A 16,188-nucleotide genomic window follows, 5' to 3' on the forward strand; every position below is an offset into this window, starting at 1 on the left:
ACTGTAGGTAATTGGAATAGAAATGGAATGGGAAAGGGGCTATGATCCAGCTATGATCCAGCTGAACAAGTAAAAATGAAGAAACATCAAGTCAAGTGACTTTATTGTCACACCATCTATACACAGTATTGCAGTATACAGTGGCATGAAATAATGTCCCCATGACTGCAGTGCAACATAAACACCATAAACATAAGCACAGGACAAGTGCAATACAGATAAAGAACTATATTACAATACAGACTGATAAATGAATAAATAATAGGCAAGTACACAGGTACTGTAGTAATAATTTTAAATACACTAATAAATAGTAACAAATAATAATAAAACAACAACAGCAGTAACAAGTTTAACAAATATGTTGCATAAAAAAATAATAATAATGATAATAATAATAGAAACAATAATGATAATATATTTATGTAGGGCCTTTCCCAGGCTCAAGGCACTTAATAATAATACATTTTATAAGCCACTAGGAGCAGATCTGAGGGCAGGGCAACAACAAAGAGTTCAGAGTCCAGACAGCCAAGAGCTACAAGCTGTTGCAGAACCTGGCAGAACTTGTTTGGATGCTACAGACATTTCTGACAGATAGAAATAGAACAAAGAGACTGTGGAGGGTCGGGAGTGGTCCTTCAAAATACAATAGACTTTGCAAATGTAATGCTTGATAAAGTTGTCTTTAATGGAATGCAAAGAGGTCCCAATAATCTTCTTTGCTGTGTGTATTATTCATTGTAATACCTCATGGTCAGAGATGCTGCAGTTCCCAAACTAGAGAGTGATGTAGCTGGTCAGAACTCTCTCAATGGTACCCCTGTAAAAGGTGCATACTTAAGGTGCCAGGGTGGTCCTTCAGAGCAATGCCACAGTGGAGCTATTTTTGGTTCCTAAAAGACATATCCACATAAAGGTTTCTTTATTTAGATATGCAGCAAGCTCCATACAGTACATACCCATGACTAGATGGTAACAGATTTGTAACATCAATGGGTCATGATTTTAAAGGGACTTTTTCTGCATACATACAATAATACATTTTACGTTGAGGTTTTCTTAATCTGTTGATGTTTTTCTAGGTAGTCTACCATATATTAAAGATTTCAGTTTTTTCTACATATTTATTTTATTTCCTTCTTGGTAGCTTGCCATACATTAAAAATATAATTTCTCTACATAATAGGAAGTTTTTCAAAGCAGAGAGAACAAACTTCATATGCAAAGAACCCTACCAGAATGAAATGGTGGTTTATCAACCGAAGGTTTAACAAGGAACCACATAACCCAGTAATGAACCATAAAGTGCCATTAAAGAACCAGTATTTTTAAGAGTGTGGTGAAAATGGGGGAGGTAGGCTTGTCTTCTTCAGCCACTGAAGAAACTGCGCCTTCTTGGTTATGGAGGCGGTGTTTGTTGACCATGAAAAGTCAACTTTCATGTACACTGCAAAATAATAAAAATAAATATACCAAAATGATATACCAAGTCCATAGCCATGCTATTAACTCTACTAAGAATATGCTGCACTTGATTAATAAACCTTATTAAAGAATATTTAATTGCTGAGAATGATGGGACATGGACAAGATTTGGTTTTAAGTTGCAAAACAATTGAAATTATGCATTCTGAGAACAATCCTAAAAAGTCAGCTTCTGGATTGTGTATCATTGTGATTGGTAAAAAATTGTCCATCTTTGATTTTCACAGTCGGTGGGCATTTTCGCAGAGTGCTCTGAGATCATTGTATATCCCAAAGATGGGCATGTTGGGTTAATTAATGACTCAATTAAGCTCAAAGTGCCTCACAATAAATAGGTATGTCTTTCACATAATGCTGCCTTGCACAGGACAAGAACCTTCATAAATACAACATAAATTTAACAGGAAAAGGTAAACTTAGAAATCTGGCATTTTCACTGAATTTGTATCAAAGGCATTTCCTTTCAGGATCAAAATGAAAACCTTTTTTGTGTTTTGTTAAGTGGTTAAGGCTTTTCAAGTTCTGCTACTGACACTGTGTGACCACGAGCCAGTCACTTCACCAGTTGAGAAGAAGAAAAAAACAAATTTAACCAATTGTATATCTCAAACGTTGTATGTAATAAAATGTTAAAAAAATTTACATTTTATCTGAAAGGTGAAAATTAGAGACATTTCATACTACACACGTTAAAGATATTCGGTTAATATAAATCCAGATACCGGTATCAGAGCAGACAGCGTAGTACTGAATGTTTTGGACTTTAAACTACAAGACTACCTGTTCAGTTCTCATCACCAATTCATGGTGTGACCCAGAGGAAGTCACTTATTCTCCACCTAATTTTACATTTACACTTACATCATTTAGCAGACGCTCTTATCCAGAGCGACTTACAACAGTGTTTGTTAGTTTTTTTTCGCATACCCCTTGGGGTCAGAGCGCAGGGTCAGCCATTGTACAGCGCCACCTGGAGCAATTACAGGTTAAGGGCCTTGCTCAAGGCTAATCCCAGTGTCTCTGTGTAAATATCTATCTATCTAAATGTCATCTTTATAGACGTAATCGCTGCCAAAGGCGCTTCAATGAAGTACTGAGTTAAGAGTCTGAATAGTTGTGTCAATGTGACATCTCAGTTTTTTGTTTTTAATAAGTTTGCAAAACTTACTAAAATCCTGTTTTCGCTTTGTCATTCTGGGGAATTGAGAGTTGACTGTTGTGAGGGAAAATGAATTAAAATGATTTTAGCATAAACCTGCAACAAAGCAAAATGCGTAAAAAGCGAAGACGTCTGACTACTTTTTGAATTCACTGTCAGCTCCTCTGACATTAACAGAAATGACGGAGTCGTCTTATCAACGCCACGCGTTCCTGCCGACATTTGTGGTTAGTTTATTATTTGCTTAAGAAATTTAGCTAATGTTCTCGATCGTTTATGGCATTTTTATGTAAAAAAAATATCGTACGCTTCATTGATTGTAGACCGAGACTTTATCGATGATTTGACAGCCATGTCAGTGACCATCATAGTGTTGCTTTAGTGCGAGACGGAGTTAACTGCTCTGTCTAAAATCCCATGTTCAAACTAAAGTACACTTTTCCGGATTTTTGTTGTCTTAGCAACAGGCTTGGCAACAAACGAGTTGGCGCTTTCCTTATCTGCGACTACAATAATGACACTCTTAACCAATAGCAGTTACTCGTCTCCGTAATTGATTCGTTTCATATCCAATAAAATAAGAGCGACTGTCAACAGGTTCTGTTTCTAAGGTAACCATATAGGCTTAGGGGTGGGTCTTTAGTTGCTACAGAGCGGGGATCGGTTTCAAGCTTGACGTTGCTGGCAGCACCTTGTAAGGTATTTCATATCAATGCGATTAAAACTACATTCATTAGGAACACCTCGTGAGCCCTGATTTTGACTAACTTGCTGTTTTATCTGCATGTTTGTTTTTCTTTCTTACTGTTTCGCTTCAATGCGTCGCAGGCTCTGGAGTCTGCTGAGTTGTTTCAGTGTACTCTTCGCTTTTTAACTGCGTTTGGCCCTCGGGCGCTGGGTTTCCTGGCCAGATTACTGTTTTTCAATGGATAAAAGGAGAACGGTTAAGAGAAATGCTTTTTTTCCTTTCAACATGATCAGGCACAACAAGTTTCAAGGGGAATCCTAAAAGTGTATTTGTTTGGTTACTTTACAGCATCCTCAAGAAAACAAACAAACAAAAAAAGGTTTTTGCGTCGTTTTCCTTTTTCTGCGATGGATATGTTGAGCAGGTGCCAGTCTGTTATTAGAAACGAGTTGCTCATTTAATACTAAATTCTGTTTTTTAATCAGTTCGGAAGATTGTGACATTTACGTCTTCATCGTTACACGAGCAGTAAGAGACAAGAAAGACAAGATAGGGTAAGTCCAGATAGAGTCGGCTTTCTGACGTGAGTAAAAGTACAGAACTGATCACTCTCGATATTAATTTTTTTTTGTGCTATTTTGCGAATGTTAATTTTCTAAAGTAATGCGTAATATACAAACCGAACTGTAAATGGAACCTACACAAAGTTTATATAAAGCAAAGAGAAAGGGAGCGATAAATCTAAACCTTTTGCAAATGGCAAACCTCTGTAATCTCTCTGATTGTTTGCATATGCTGTGTCATTACAGACAAGGTAAGATATGTGGGCAGGCAGCATGTGAAAGCAGGCACTTTCTCTCAGAATAGGTTCTAGTCTTGTGTCTACTGCTGCTAGAATAAATTCCTGCTCCTTGCAGCCTTACATTGGGGTAAGTGGGTATGAAGATGGATGGATGGATATCCAAACATTGTAAATGCATCTTTCATAAAAGGACTGTATTGATCTGCATATTGAAATAAAGATTGGTTTTATATTTTACATCTGGAGGAGTGGAGTGAGCTTTTTGAGTTGCTTTTCATAGTCATGGCACCAACTAATAAGTCATTCCTTAGTTTGTCTTTCTTGAGAGCATCATAGCAGTTTAGAGTTGCCATGAAAAGAGAAGAGGCAGACTTTACATAGAAGACATCCCAGTTGTCAATTGGTCAACGCAGTTTGAGTTAATAACATTTTGTGCCACGGCAATGTCCTGACTTTGGTAATTCAGGTAATTCAATCTCTGCATCCATTTTTGTACCCACTTTTACACTTGGACCCTGTCCTGTAATCATTTAATGCAAGGCAGGAGCCAGCGTCACAGGCACACTTACATTTTACACCCACCTTCACTCATGTGGTGCAAATTTAGAGTAATCAGTAATCAGTATACCTAATAGGCATATTTGTTGTGTTTAGGACGAAAGCCAGAAAACCTGGAAAAAGGCACACTTGGACACAGGAAGACTCCTAAAACTCTACACACTGTGCCGGGGACAGCATTCAAAGCCAAGACTCTGGAATTACCTGCCAGCTACGCTAAGCACAGCACCACCCATTAAGGTAATGACACACAGTACAGTGTAGGTGGGAGTATCTCGTAACAGCATTTCAGTTGCAGACCAGGTTTAGCTCCTCACTTTGTTAGTTATGGGGTTTTATAGCATATCCTTGATAGATGTACATATGCTGTACATGTACTGTATAGATGAAGTTAATTTTCAGGAAAATTAAATATACAGATTGGTCAGTGTGTGGTCCATATTTAGTCATTCTGAGAGTTCTTAGATCATAAGAAATTTGACAAAAGTGAGAAGACCATTCAGTCCATCAAGCTTGTTTGTTTATTGAATAGTCCCAATATCTCATCCAGATACTTCTTAAAGGTTGTAAAGGTTTCTGCTTAAACTAAATGCCTTGGGGTTTGTTCAAGATTCCCACAACTCTTTGTGTAAAAAAGTGTGTCCTGGCCTCAGTCCTACAGTAAATGCACTTCTCCTTAATTTCCATTGGTGTCCTTGAGTATGTGGTTTAAGATAAACATTAAATTGAAAGAATTCCGCTGGATCTACTTTATCAATACCTTTGAGAATTTTGAACACTTGTATTATGTGCAGTCTTCCGTGCTCAAGACTAATTCTCTGAGTCTGTAGAGCAGGACATATCTTTGAATCCTGTGATGCACTTGGTTGCTCTCTTCTGGACTGTCTTTCATGTAAAGTGGTGACAGAAACTGCATACAATACTGCAGATGCAGCCTCACTACTCAGTTAAATAGTTAAGTAACATCCCTTGATATATATTCATCAGTTTTAATTATATAAGCTATAACCTAATGTAACTAATTTGAAAAGGAGACACTTCTGTAGTTTGCCATTGTGGATGTTAGGCTTTTAAGTGCTAGAAAAATGTGTTCATTGTGATTTGTATAATAAATTTAACAGCAGGGCTTATCACAAGAATAGTATAGAGATCTAAAAGCCTCAGCAGCAGAGCTGACAGGGTGCCTGACCTTCTACAGGTCATACACAAGTATAAGTTGTCTCTGGATGAAACATCCTAAGAAGAACACTAAGTGCTTTGGGAAGACTCAGTGGATCTGATTTTGTTCCAAAAAGTACCTTCTTCAAAGGCAAATTTCTGCTTGTAAATTTTATAATAAATGAACTTCATTTTTCATACTTTTCTCATTCATTTTATTAAAGAATATATTTGCTATTTGTTATTTTTATGTCTAAAATGAGTTTGATCAAAGATTTGTTTATTTTGCATATAAGGAAGTTTTTTTAGAGTCATGACCATACTGCTACACTTACCATGCTCCAGTTGACACCAATGTGGGGGTCTCTTGCTATAATAACAGATTTAAGACAGAATCTTTCCAGTCTTTTCTGTAATAAGTTACATGCGTTTTCCCTTGAACATCTACAGTACACCTCACAGGTGGTGCAGTGGTAGTGCTGCTGCTTTGCAGTAAGGAGATTGTGGGTTCACTTCCCGGGTCCTCCCTGTGTGGAGAGTGCTTTGAGTAGTCAGAAAAGTGCTATCTAAATGTAAAGAATTATTATTAAGAGAACATTTTTACATTTCTTATGAAACACCTCTAAATAACTTTGAATAAGCTGATTATCTTTAGGAAACACAAAAATAGTTATTTGAACTTGTATTTGCTGTTTGTTACACTTCAGCTACTGTATGAAAAAAATCTGTTTAATAAATTGAAAATGAACTGATTCATAGGACGTTTGTGTCATATTATGAAAAGAATAATTCACGTTTTCATTATTTTCTTAACTATACTGCTCAAAAATATTAAAGGAACACTTTTTAATCAGAGTATAGCATCAAGTCAGTGAAACTTCTGGGCTATTGATCTGGTCAGTTAAGTAGCAGAGGGAGTTGTTAATCAGTTTCAGCTGCTTTGGTGTTAATGACATTAACAACAGGTGCACTAGAGGGACAACAATGAGACAACCCCCAAAACAGGAATGGATTAACAGGTGGAGGCCACTGACATTTTTCCCTCCTGATCTTTTCTGACTGTTTTTTCACAAGCTTTGCATTTGGCTATGGTCAGTGTCACTACTGGTAGCATGAGGCGATACCTGGACCCTACAGAGGTTGCACAGGTAGTCCAACTTCTCCAGGATGGCACATCAATACGTGTCATTGCCAGAAGGTTTGCTGTGTCTCCCAGCACAGTCTCAAGGTCATGGAGGAGATTCCAGGAGACAGGCAATTACTGTAGGAGAGCTGGACAGGGCCGTAGGAGGTCTTTAACCCATCAGCAGGACCGGTATCTTCTCCTTTGGGCAAGGAGGAACAGGATGAGCACTGCCAGAGCCTTACAAAATGACCTCCAGCAGGCCACTGGTGTGAATGTCTCTGACCAAACAATCAGAAACAGACTTCATGAGGGTGGCCTGAGGGCCCGACATCCTCTAGTGGGCCCTGTGCTCACTGCCCAGCACTATGGAGCTCGATTGGCATTTGCCATAGAATACCAGAATTGGCAGGTCCACCACTGGTGCCCTGTGCTTTTCACAGATGATAGCAGGTTCACCCTGAGCACATGTGACAGACGTGAAATGGTCTATAGATGCCGTGAAGAACGTTATGCTGCCTGTAACATCGTTCAGCATGACCGCTTTAGTGGTGGGTCAGTGATGGTCTGGGAAGTCATATGCATGGAGATACGCACAGACCTCTACAGGCTAGACAACGGCACCTTGACTGCCATTAGGTATCAGAATGAAATCCTTGGACCCACTGTCAGATCCTATGCTGGTGCAGTGGGTCCTGGGTTTCTCCTGGTGCATGACAATACCCGGGGTCATGTGTCGAGAGTATGCAGGCAGTTCCTGGAGGATGAAGGAGTTGATACCATTGACTGACCCGCACGCCAGCTTGACCTAAATCCAGTAGAACAACTCTGGGACATTATGTTTCGGTCCATCCGACGCTGGCAGGTTGCACCTCAGACTGTCCAGGAGCTCAGTTATGCCCTAGTTTGGATCTGAGAGGAGATCCTCCAGGACACCATCCATCGTCTCATTAGGAGCATGCCCCCCCAACATTGTCAGGCATGCATACAAGCACATGGGGGCCATACAAACTACTGAGTATGATTTTGAATTGCTGCAATGAAATCTCGGCAAAATGGACTAGCCTGCCGCATCATCTTTTCACTTTGATTTTTGGGATGTCTTTGAATTTAGCCCTCTGTAGGTTGATAATTTTCATTTCCATCAAACGATGTGGCATCCTTTCATTCCTAACACATTTACCAGTCCATATCAGTATAGATATCCAGCAGGATTTTTTTCCCATTGTGATCTGGTGTGTTTTCAAAGTGTTCCTTTAATTTTTTGAGCAGTTTATATTAGTTCCATAATGCCTCAGAGGTCAGTACTGTATGTCAAATCTCAAAGAGTGCTGGAAATGAATCCTGGATACAACAGGTGTGCCTAAGTTAAGCAAGCGTGTTAGAATATTGATGGCTGGATAGTCAAAAGTAATATACTAGAATGCTTTATTTTTGACTAAAAATGTTTAGTCAAACTGATACTCTGTTCATAGGTCTCTGTTACAGGATTGCATGCAGCACACACTTCTCTGCTAGATTATGTTCTTGGGCCTTTCAAAGACCCAGTATGTGGGCTTCTTGCCTTGTACCTAGAGCTACTGGGGAAATAATAACATCACAGGTATTTTTACTTCAATAAGATAAGTATTTTGATAGGTCACTTGTTACTTTAAAAAAGTAATCAGACTATGTATTACAGGTTACTTTTAACTTGTCACCCTACTGCTCTTGAGATTGTGTTGCTGTGTTTAGCACCATATGTTTAGCTCATCAACATACTGTACGTAAATGTAGCGATTTCTCAAATATTGAGATTGATTATTTCAGTCAAGAGAAGGGATAATTTAATTGGCTGAACATTTGCCTCTGAAAATTTATTTTTTGGACGCTTCTACCCAAGGCTGCTGAAAATGTGTGAAATGCAAATACATGTGCAAGCTAACAGATGTGCACAGACTACAGATTCCTTAACTGTAGCACGGTTAAGGGTTTGCATGGCTACATAAGTAGGTTATTCACAGAGAAATGTACAAAAGTTAATCAGGTGTCTTAGAGACCAAAAATCAGTTGTTTGTGAAGAACTGGATTAGTGAGGTGCATGTAAAAGCTCTTATAAAGACAGATTTGTTAAAATACACTGATTATCATAAATGAAAACTAAAAATATTTGTTCATTAATTAATTGTTGAAATATGGCCAGGTGATGACCAAGGAGAGGAAAACAAAAATTCCAGTCATATGCATCCCTGGAGGAAAAAAAAAACTTCAGGTGTGGGTCCATGGTCAGTTGTAAGAGGGAAAGTCAAAGACAAAATCAGAAAGAGTCATGGTCCTAAAGACTCTGGCCAGCTAGCTGTCCACCCCCTCCTGGGCATTCTATACTAGAGTTTGTGCTGAGCAGTCCAATTTGTTAACAGAATCTTTCCATCTGATGATACCAGTTCTTCCAGTATCTGAGATGACTTTTCCATGGACAGGAGTAGAAATTGGCAGCTGAGCAGTGGCTCCATGTGCCACATAAGTAAAACAAGAATAGAAAAGTGTTACTAACAGTTTATAAATATTTTTGTTGATGGATAGCCCTTTACCAAGCCAGGAGGCCTTTGTAACAGCTGATGGAAGGAGACTACCTTCTGGGACCACATGCTCCCCCATCATGGTAGGTGGCAGCATAACCTCTGGTGGATCTTCCATGTGTATACAGGCAGGATTATATGGGAGTTGGAGTCCCAATAGGCGACCTGCTGGTTTTCTTGGGAGCTGCAGGGAGGAGAATTCCATGTTTTAGGACCATCTGAACAGGAATTGCTTCCAGGGTGCGATATTGTGGCACTAGAATTACTTCCAGGTTTGGTATAATAAAAGCCGCTGTGCTTCTTCCAGGCGAGTTAGAGGAAATTATATGAATACTGAACCTTTCTTTATTACTGGAAGCTAAAAGGCACTTCCAGGATGATCTTAGTGTCACGACTTTTGCTTTGTTTTTTTTTTCTATTTGTTTCCTGTCTTTTGCATATTGGGTTTAATTATTTAGTTTCTGTATCTTTTGATTTCCAGTGTTTTTACCTCTTAGCTGTGTCTGACTAAGATGTTAACTTTTCCATATCTCTCCTCACATTATACTGTCCTGCCGCCTGCCATTCTTAACAATATTTTGCACTTGGCACAACTAGGAAAAAAAATCTTTTTCAAGTTCTACATTAATGAGCATGGAACAACAAATTACTCCATGTGCTGCTTCCTTATACATCCAAAATCATAACTGGTCACTGTTAGTATGAACTTTCCACAGTCTTCAGTATATTATTTAAACCATCAAGCTAAGTTAATCAGTGATTCTAATTTGGCCTACAAGTGTGATGGTAGTGTTTGTGCCATTGTGCCATTTAATGGACTGGCGTGCTGTTAGGGGTTGTTCACTGCAGGTCATACTGATGCTATATGCTCCAGACTTCAACAAGGTGGTTAATAAATACATGGATAAACTAATGGCCTATTTGGAGGTCATGAAAATCGAAATCATAAGAATAGTATTATATTTATGTGCTTCCTGTTTTTGAATGCTAATATCAACAGTACAAAACAATACTTTTCTGTCTGCTTTGGTTGCCTGTGGTAGTTGTAATAGGTTGGTGGAAGACAAATAATGAGAATATTCAGTGCCTTCAGGAAGTGTTCATACTCATTCATCTTTTTAACATTTTCATTTTGTCATTTTGGGGTACTAAGTACTGTTTGAGGAGGAACAGAAACAATTCTAGCACAAGGCTACAACATAATAAAATGTGAAAAAGTGATGAGATCTGAATACTTTCTGAAGGTACAGTACTGTATATGCTTAAGGGTTACATGCATTACCTATCCTTTTATGTTATTTTTTGTCAGACTATAATATGCACTTAAATTACTCTCAAACTGATTTTTAAAAGTGACATTAGTGCTTCATATTTGTGTATAATACATGAATCTAATTAGGTGGACAGGTACAATTTGTTTAAGTAACTGGAGCTTTCAAATAAAAAAACTGCAGCAAGTTTAAAAGCATGAAGCCATAACTTTCAGTGTTTTCATTTCTTATTAAGTGTGTTCCGTAACAGCAGTATGACCTGCACCCTTAATGAACTTTGTTAATTATTAAAGACTGAAGTCTGCTAATCCTAGAAAGCTGTATTTAATTTCTTTTTTAAAAAAATATATATTTATTTTACATTGCACTGTAGCATTGCATTGTCCTTGCAGTTCATTCATTTATTTTTTTATATTTTAGATTGGTGTTTTTTAATTGATTCCATAACTATATCCTGTATTTATGTAGATCCTTTGGACACATCTGTCAGGTATAATTCAAAAGGTCCTCCTCATGTCTGGCAGGAGTACATTTCCTTTTATTTACTTTGTGTGCTTTTTACTAACTGTGCTGTTAAATTGTTAATTTTGATATTGTATTGAGGTATTGTTATCTTTGTGACAGTTTGTGCAGTTAATGATAATATAACTTAACATTCTCAAATGCACATATTCTACAGGTATGCATTATTCATATTGGTTTGGACTTCACTTTTATAGATTAATGGGTTAGCAGTAATTTGTAGACTCTTTCATTTCAACCAAATTGGCATCAGTCACTAGTCAAATTTTAGAAAGTTTTTCTTCACTTAGAGAACTATACACCCTGAATAAATTACCTATTAGTGTGGTAAACAGTAGGTCTTTAGGGTTTTTTAAAACTCCATCCAAATTATTTCTTCTAGAAATTAGGTGGATAGGAATACCGGGGTTTTGTTTGGCAGAATGGTCTGTTTAATTCAAAACTCATCTAATGTTTCATTGCACTTTACAAAATGAAGGCAACACACTTTAGAATGCAATTTAACTTTACACATTTATTCATGGGATAGCCTGTCAAATCCACAGGAACACACATGAATAGTACTATAGTTAACTAGACAATACTTCCAAAGGCATCCTTTGGATAATAAAAGGAAACTAGAATTACTTTTTCACTGATTCTTTTTTTTAAGTAAAAGTACTTTTTCTTTTAGCTTGTCTGCTTATAGCCACCATCATCGGCAGAATTATGACAACCCAACAAACCCCCAGCGCCAAGCTATACTCCTACTTTTGCTTCTGCAATACAGACAGATCCACGCTGAAATAACATAAATGCAGTATGGCGCTTCTGAAGTGGCCCATGTGGGTGTTTGTTTGCGATGTGATGGACTGGCGCAGGGATTGTTTCTCACATGTGCCCAATGCTTGCTGGTATAGGCTCCTGCTGCCCCACAACCCTGCCCTCCATAAACGAGTTAGAAAGATGGATAGATTATTATTATCATTATTATTGTGCCTATGGTAGAGAAAAATATATAAATAGGTTAGTTTTCTTCCTAGCATTAGTCCCATGTTGATGCAGGGTCTGCTTTTCAGCACATCACTTTCAGCTCATTCATATCCAGAATCCTTTATGGCACGGCATTCACTTTGCGTATATCATCCTTCAACTGATTTAGCCAGCTTTTCTTTTGCCACCTGCATGGCCACTTTCCCTATGGGCTGAGGTGCAAGGCTGTGTTTGCCACTGATTGCTGTTCACTAAAGATCAAGCCATACCACTAGATGGGTACTATTCTATTTGAATAGAGTAATTAATGGAAGATATTGAGGACAGCAATTAATAATAATAATATTGGCAGCTAGGTAGCAGTGAAGGAGACTGGGGTTCATGTGTGCCTGGAGTTTGCATCTTCTCCGTAGATACTCTAGTTTCCTCCTACAATCCAAACACAGCTCAGGTTGATTGATGATGCTAAAGTGGCCCATGTGCGTATTTACTCTGTGATGGACTGGTGTCTCATCCAGGGATTTTTCCTGCTTTGCGCCCAGTACTTGCTGGCATAGGCTCCATATTCTTTATCACTGAAGCACATGTATGCATTATCAAACTAGTGGGAGAAGGCAATCTTTGCAAAATACAGAAATAATCTTTTGTAGAGTGAAAGATTAAACATGCCTTATTATTGTCTAGTTGTCTACAAAAGAGAGACACCAATTCATTGTGCACTGTGCATCTGATATAATATGTTTTGTTATTAAGTTTAATGTCACTGTTCTCTGTGCCCACTGTTATGGACTCATTCATACAGGCAGACCAAATATGGTATGCAGGGGCTCAGCATCAGCATTTGGAATTGCCGAGCCAAGCACAAGACTAGAGAGCCAAAGACAACTGGAGAATTGAATAGTCAGCCTAAAGACAGACTGCTATAGTTCTGTCTTTTGTCAGCACAAAATCCTCTTTCCTTGTTGGGAGAATGAGAACTGCATGTAGGCATTGTGCTATTCCTGTATTTTTGAAGGTGGGGTTTGAGTCCTTTCCTGTCCTTGTTTGGACCTAGAAAAAAGAGCCTGCACATGGAGCAACCAGTATATAAGGATGGACCTACGGCCAATACACTTTGAAGCTAACGGGCGGAAGATTATGTCCTCCGTCCGGAAAATCCTTTCAGCGTGGTGACGAAAGATGGCAGACTGCGTAGATCAAGACTCCCACATGCTTGATAGTCTGTCATAAGCTTCCCGTCTGTAATACTGCGTGAAACCGTCAGTAAAGTGAGCTAAATTATCCTTATACTACTCATGTAATCTTGTAACTGTCATATTGCATGCTGGGGGGGTTTAATACCTTTTTAATTTATAATTATTTAAATTCAGGTTAATTAAAACGCCGCAATTGAAAAGAACACATTTCCAGAGAGCTACATTAATAACCACATATTGTTTATTTGTTTATAATATATATTATATATATATATATAAATCTAGCAAAATACCTGCGCTTCGCAGCAGAGAAGTAGTGTGTTAAAGAGGTTATGTAAACATATATATACATATACATATATACATATATATATATATACATATCTACATGTACACATATCTACATATACACATATATATACATATCTACATATACACATATCTACATATACATATATATATATATACACACATATATATACATATACACATCCACATATATATATATACACACACACACATATCAACATATATATATATATATACATACATATACACACATACATACACACACACATACACATATATACATACTAGCAAAATACCCGCGCTTCGCAGCGGAGAAGTAGTGTGTTAAAGAGGTTATGAAAAAGAAAAGGAAACATTTTAAAAATAACGTAACATGATTGTCAATGTAATTGTGTTGTCATTGTTATGAGTGTTGCTGTCTTTTATATATATAATATACACACACAAACACATAAACATATATATACATATACATATATAGATATATATACATATCTACATATACACATATCTATATATATATATATATATATATATATATATATATATATATATATATATATATATATATATATATATATATTGTAGCAGATACGCGTGTCGTCCACCTCTCGAACCCTCAGGTACCACTCTTCGGACCAGGTGAAAGTATAATAATTCTTTATTATAATCTTATACTGTGCACAAAGCACCCTCCACTCCACACTCATATACAATAAACTCTTTCTCAATAATAACAATACTCCTCCTCTCCCAGACACGTCGCCACCCTACCTCCCAGCTCAGCTCAATGTCTGGGCTCACCCAGAGTCCTTTTATAGACCCTGACCCGGAAGTGGCTCCAAGCCAAACCCACAAGTCCGTTTTCCTTCCGGGTCAGGGCAAAGTCCTTTTCTTCATCCCGGGAGCACATCGCTTCTTCCAGTCACGTGACTGGGATGCACTCCCGGGTTATAGGGCACACAAGAGCTTACTAGCCCCCCTACAGCGACTCCTGGCGGCCCCCAAGGTATCCAGCAGGGCTGTGTCAAAACACTACAAAGTCCATGAGGCCCTGCTGGAACTCGGGGCGCAAATATGCTGTCCGGAGGGCTCCTCCTAGCGGCCTGGGGGTGACGACCGGAGTCCATAGGCGGTCGTCTATCACAGTCCCTCCCCCTTAGCGACGACCAGTGGGGCGGAGCGTTGATTCCCGCGAGGGACGTCTTCCTCCAGGAGAACGCGAGATCCGGGCCGTGGTTCTGCTGTCTAGATCCCCCAGCGAACCTTGGGGGAACGGTATATCTGGTGTCTCTTCGCTCCCCTGTCCTCTGGGGACAACTCCTCCACACGTGGCCCGGTTGCCGGCAGTTATAGCACCGCCGACGTCCTCCTGGTGGCCTCTCTTCCCGAGACCTGAAGCACCTCGGGAATTCTGTCAGCTCCACCATGTCCTCCGCCAAGGAGGGGTTAACAGCCGCTTTGCTGCTCTTTGCCCTTGTCTTTTCCATGTTAGGAGACCCGCATTTCTGTGTGGGGATCTCCTGCTTTCTCTGGGGCTTGTGCACAACGTGAGGCTCTCTATGGAAGAGAGAGAGCCTCTTTGCTGTTTGCACGCCCGTTGTCCTATATAAACTCGGAGGCGGCGTCATTAGTACCGTATCGCTCCAGGTAACAGCACTATTCAGCTGCCCCGGGACGATCGGTGCTTCCCCCGCCTCTTCATTAACCAACGGCAACCCCTTTCTCACGCGGGTCGGGCTTTTAACGTCCGCCTTAGTCCCGAGCAGCGTCTGATACCGCTGCTCCGGTTCTAACGGACAATTTCCCAACCACTCCGTCATCGTGCCACATTCGATTGTCGGGCACACAGCGCTTTGGCAACCGCAACTAATTAAACGCGGTGCCGATTCACACTGCGTCCCCTTATTATATACGGTACAGAGGGCACCTACCTGCACCGCCGCATTAATCGAGGCCGGGGCTTCACGGCCTAACCGCCGAAGGTATTCATGAAGTCTCCTCAGCGGCGCTTCGACCGTGGCTCCCAGTTCCTCCAGACGTTTTCTCAAGTCCGCGATTCCCTGTAAGAAAGGCAGTACGGGCTCGAGTACCTCTTCGAGATCCCGTACCATATATTCAGTTAATTCGGCCGGAGGGACATACATTTCCTTATTTTCGTCACCTGCCGACCGGGAACCAATGAGCACGTCCACTCCTGGCACGTGCTCTGCTGATGAGCGCAAGGGCTCCTGGGATATGGAGTCTTTAGAGGAACGGGTAGCCTCCTGCGGCTGGCTGCGGTCTGCCTTTTTACTTTTGCCGGCAGACACTACAGTCACGTCCCGTCCCTCTTTACCTTCATTTGATGGTGGCGCTGCTTCGCTCGCCGCCCCCTTCCCTTT

General features: G+C 39.6%; 1 protein-coding gene across 4 annotated transcripts in view; it reads left to right on the forward strand.

The window, feature by feature from the left end:
* Window positions 1-3,271: 3,271 nt before the first annotated feature.
* capslb (calcyphosine-like b) overlaps window positions 3,272-16,188 on the forward strand; it is a 69,760-nt gene continuing 56,843 nt past the window's right edge. Inside the window, exons 1-2 of one of the 4 annotated variants that reach the window (XM_028802467.2) lie at window positions 3,272-3,346; window positions 4,792-4,935. The gene's annotated coding sequence lies outside the window, so the exon portion shown is untranslated. The remainder of the gene's footprint in view (window positions 3,347-4,791; window positions 4,936-16,188) is intronic. The other 3 variants (XM_051928347.1, XM_051928345.1, XM_051928346.1) reach the window with 3 other exon arrangements.

The sequence above is a fragment of the Erpetoichthys calabaricus genome, chromosome 5 (genome assembly GCF_900747795.2).
Source record: "Erpetoichthys calabaricus chromosome 5, fErpCal1.3, whole genome shotgun sequence".
Classification (NCBI taxonomy): Eukaryota; Metazoa; Chordata; class Cladistia; order Polypteriformes; family Polypteridae; genus Erpetoichthys; species Erpetoichthys calabaricus.